General features: G+C 30.9%; 1 long non-coding RNA gene across 1 annotated transcript; it reads left to right on the plus strand.

Annotated features, from left to right (window-relative positions):
* The first annotated feature begins 667 nt into the window (after nt 1–667).
* LOC110268845 (uncharacterized) lies at nt 668–3,570 on the plus strand. Its single transcript, XR_002357434.2, has 3 exons — nt 668–1,095; nt 3,006–3,213; nt 3,302–3,570. It is a non-coding gene; the product is annotated as an uncharacterized LOC110268845 (long non-coding RNA).
* The last annotated feature ends 1,392 nt before the right edge of the window (nt 3,571–4,962 follow it).

Genomic DNA, 4,962 nt, shown 5'->3' on the forward strand with positions numbered 1-4,962 from the left:
GACCCTTACTCACGTAAGGTTTATTACTTGGACGACCCAATGCACTTGCTGGTTAGTTGTACGAAGTTGTGAAATAAATATAAGATCATGAACGTGAGTAAGCACGAGTAAGGGTGAGTAAAAGTTTGTTTTTTTTCTTCAAAAAGAAAAAGGAAAAGGGTGAGTAAGCACGAGTTAATACTTAATTTAGGGTACAAACTATCTGCTTCTTCAAAGCTTTCAAACAACTCATATTCAATAGGTTGAATTAGTATATATAGAGATCGCCATGCTTAGATGGACTTGTGTCTTGTGCTAGTATGATAGCCGGTCATGATGAATCTAACACTTCCTAACACGATTTAACTGTCTGCATTGCATTATTCTCTATGGCCTTTATTGGTTATATGTTTTGTGAAACAGTTAAGGAAGGAAGGAAGGAAAAATGAGTTTGAAAGGCACAAGCTGCAAGCATTAAATTAGCGCCAAAAACTGGTGAGGGTTCCTAGTTGTTAGATGATAGTTTTTATATAATTTTTATCTTGGACTTTTTTGTTTACACTAGAGATAAATATATTAAGATTGAAGATTTTGTAGTGGTGATGGTGGCTTTATGTGCATTTACTTTTTCACCTTTTATATGAAACACCTACTTAAAAATATAGAAAAATACTTCTTAAAGAATCAACTCTATATGATGATATGTTTCAATTTAGTGGTAAATAGCTAAGGCTTTAGCTATTCGGGCTCTAGCTGATTATGTTCTTGGAGGGCAAAACTCACCTTCATGGAATATAAGAAAGCTTTTAGCTTGTTTCTGGTTGGGTTTTGTGAGCTTGCCTTTCTAGGAGATACTTTTGTTAGTTATGAGAGGACTGGAAAATTTTTGTGGGTGGTTGTATGCTCCCTCTTTATTGTGGTTGTCAAATCAAGACTCCTTGTCTGATGCCTATAACAATTCCTTATAATGATGTATGCTGGTTTCTTTGTTTGTTTTCTTAATTGAGGCTAACTATTTTTATTCAAGAGATATGGATCGAAGGTTTCATTAGATGCTGAGGATGAGTCGACAACATTAAACTTGCAAGCTGTTGCATTTATAGATTGCTTAGTTAGGTAAGGTTTTGTATTCTATTTCATTTCATGTTTAGATAGATTGATTGTGGAAAGCACGATGCCAATGCTTTATAGTGAATTTGGGCTTGTTTAGAAAGATTATTTTCAGTGATGTCTTTTTTTCATTAAAAGTACTTTTATTCTATCAATTATATTTGAATACCATAGTATAAAAATACTGTTTTATAAATTGTTGGCTCAATAAATGGGTTTGCATTAATGTTTGTGTCCCTATCTATTTCTCCTAAGCAAATAAAACTGAAACAGTACGATAGATTGATAAGTTTTTTTCATTATGGTCAGGGGACTATAGGTGTGAGATCAGCTTTTCTATGATTGAAATTCAAAGTTCGTCGTCTTAATATCTAAGATAAACTTTAAGGTTAATATGTATAACTCAAGTTGGTGAACTAAATAAGCACCAATACTCTAGCATTAAATTTTATTGTTTGCTTAGAAGATGGTATTAAATTTGATTGAGATGTTGCACTATAAGAACCAGAAGTGCTGATCTCTCTCACCCTTTTATTTTCAGAAAACATTATTAGGTTAATAGGTTTATTATCTGGTGTGTCCTCTTTTCTATTATTTTTTTATGCACAACAATGCCAAGTAACGTTGATAAAACTCGATTCATTCCCCCCTTCAATTGACATGAATTTTGATGATATGGTTTTATATAGCAACAAATACTAATTCAGTTGTACATATTATGAATGCATCTCTTAAGTCGTCTATTGTGCTGTGTGTGATAATTGAGATCTTTGTGGCTTTGTTTCATCCTAGTGTTATACACAATAATGGACTATGTCGTAGGTTCTAATTGATGTTTATTTTTAATGAATTAGCAAGTATTGCTTTGAGATAATTCTCATGCATATTTTGTTCTGTTCAAATTTTATTTATTTTAGATGAAAGCAGTATTTTTATGGTTAATAGCTCCTTTAAACTTTCACTCAACAAATTATTCTACTTAGACCATTTTAAAATGCTTATTAAAGGTGAATGAAGGTATCATGAATGCTCTTTAAAACTTTGCCAAAATAGCAAGTTATCCTAATTTTATTAGTTTTATATTACATCATGAAAAGTTGTATTTCAATCCTCACTACTAAATGGATTTTTTTTTAAATCTGTAAACTGTAATGATTCTTTTTTATGTTTTTAGTTTATTGTGAATTAATTATTGAAGGCTTTCTCCCAATGTGATTAATCACAGTTTTAAACATTTCTTTCTCCTATTCATATGACCGTCTTGTTTTATTCTCTTGTGTTGGAAAAAATCAAAATTGAGTGATATCTCACAAATTGGTGGGTTTGTGGATTGGTACCTTCGTAAGCTTGAAGAACACCCCATTGTCACTAAGAGCCTTACCTCTTCTTTTATTTTCACTGCTTCTGACTTCACTTCTCAGGTTACCCATACTCATTTTACCTTCAAATTTCTTTACTCTCTTTGTTATTTAACATTATTTAAGAAGAAGTATTACTATTGATCATAGTTTCTGGTAACTTGTCTAGTTTCTTAGCAACATTATGTTGCTTAATTAGCCCATGTGTGTATTTATTTGATGACTTAGTTATGAGGCACGAAAAGGTATTAGTTTTATACTATCTTATCCTCTATGGGTTGTAGCTATTATTAGCAGAATTGCAAAAGTGAATTTCATTATGTTTTTAGATTTTGAGGTTGGCATTTAGTTGTTTTGTGCTTGAGAAAAATGCTAGTGTTAGGATCCCTCACTATTTGTATTCAACTTCAAACTTTTACATCATAAATTTGTAGGCCTGTTCTTTGTATCACACCATTTTTGTTTATGCAAGAATTTTTTTTTTTAATAAATCAAGAGTATGACACTATGATAACCTCTGTTTGCTTTACCAATTTGATCCTTTATTCTACACATCAGAAATATAGCACTATGATCTCAAGAACCTGCACTACAGACACGCCTAAGAGAAAATCAAAGCCTCAACCTCCCTTGAAGCGCATAGCCTCCTTCCTCAGATCACCATTCCGAAGAAAACATAGCATGTCCAAGAATGAAAAGGCTCAGTCCTTGTTAAAGTGCTTCAACTATGAGCAGATAGCCAATGCTACTAATGAATTCCACCAAGGTACATACTACATAGCCTTAGAAACATTATGTGATGTTGTAATCATATATAATCATAGTCCTCATTCTTTTTTCTCATTCATGTATAGATAATTTGGTCGGGAGAGGTAGATACTCAGGAGTATACAAAGGTGATCTTTGTATGTCAATGTTTATGAAATTATATGTCATAAATAGTAATTATTCTATAAGGGAGGATGAATTCGATGATCTTGATGACTCAGATGAATATTTAAAAGAGTATGAATAGGGTTATTTATTTTGCTTTGAATATTTTGTATTATTAGTGAATTACAATTTAAACGAATATAAGTCTGAATTTAGTTATTTATGTTGTCTTGAGTTTTTTATGTTAGAGGATTATTTATTATTTTGATAAGTTTGTAAACTCATTATCTAGTACTTAATATAAATTATATTTAAGAGTCTATTTGTCTTGTTAGCTAATATTTTGTATAAATTTTATTTTGATATTTAAAATTTTATTTGCATTAATTGTCTACTATTTTTCAAATAAAAAAATTAAAAAAATATGGCTATTAAAATCGACGGTAAATTTGTCACTTTTTAAATTTAAAATAGACAAAAGAAAACAAAATATAGACAACGAATTTGTCGGTATTTTAATAATTAAATCGACAGCTCTTTTGTTGATTTTATTGAATCAAATATCGACAGAAACGGTGTCAATTTTGTATAATAATATCGACGACAAAATTGTTGATTTTATTAAGTATGGAAAATTCACAAACTCATATTATAGACGAAAAGATTGTCAATTTTAATGAATTATTATCGATGTCCTGGTAAGCCATCGATTTTATTAGAATTTTGAAAAATCGACAAGTTTAATAGCGACTTTATCCACCGTTAATTTTGCCGTAAAATTTTAATTTTATCGACGACTAGGCCGTCGATTTTAACAGTGTTTTTTGTAGTGATTTTATATTGATAATGTTTATTAGAAATTAAATTTTAGAAAGAATAGACAAGAACTCCATTCAACAATACGGGAGGGTGGAAAAAATTCAATATACCAAAACGAAGGAGTTCTACCATTTTAATAATTTGAGGAATATAATAAAGAGGAATGCTTGGGTCAGTAACTTTTGTGATTTGTAGCTATCAAATAGTCATCAAGGATGATTTTAATGGTGTGAGATTGATTTGAAATTTCATCCAATGACTCACTTTTTTTTGTTGGTTATATGCTGGCTAGAATTTAACAAAGTTGCTGCCCGATAAACTTTTTCTATAATAAATAGTAAACATTATAATAGAGTAACTTGGTTTTAAGTGTTTTGTTCAAGTAAATGCTTTTTTTTGATTATGTGATACTACGTTGGTGGCTTCTTAATGGCAATCTCGATGGAGAGACAATAATTTAATAAGATATACGTGTGACTAAATGTTATATGGTTTTAATGTAACTTTAATTTTTGCTAAATTATTTTCTCCCATTTTTTAACGGTTAAGAGCTCTAGTAATAAAAAAAAATTAGTTTTAAATTCTATCGCACCGCTATAAAACCGGCTATGCTGTATGGTACGGAGTGTTGGGCGGCTAAATGGGAGCACGAACATAAGCTGAGTATGGCAGAGATAAATATGTTGAGATGGATGAGTGGTCATACGCGATTGGATAAAATAAGGAATGAAGATATAAGGGAGAGAGTTGGAGTAGCACCCATTGTGGAAAAGATGGTTGAATCGCGTCTCAAGTGGTTTGGACATGTGAGAAGAAGACCGAT

This window comes from Arachis ipaensis, chromosome B2 (assembly GCF_059453495.1).
Source record: "Arachis ipaensis isolate K30076 ecotype BB chromosome B2, ASM5945349v1, whole genome shotgun sequence".
NCBI classification, from domain to species: Eukaryota; Viridiplantae; Streptophyta; class Magnoliopsida; order Fabales; family Fabaceae; genus Arachis; species Arachis ipaensis.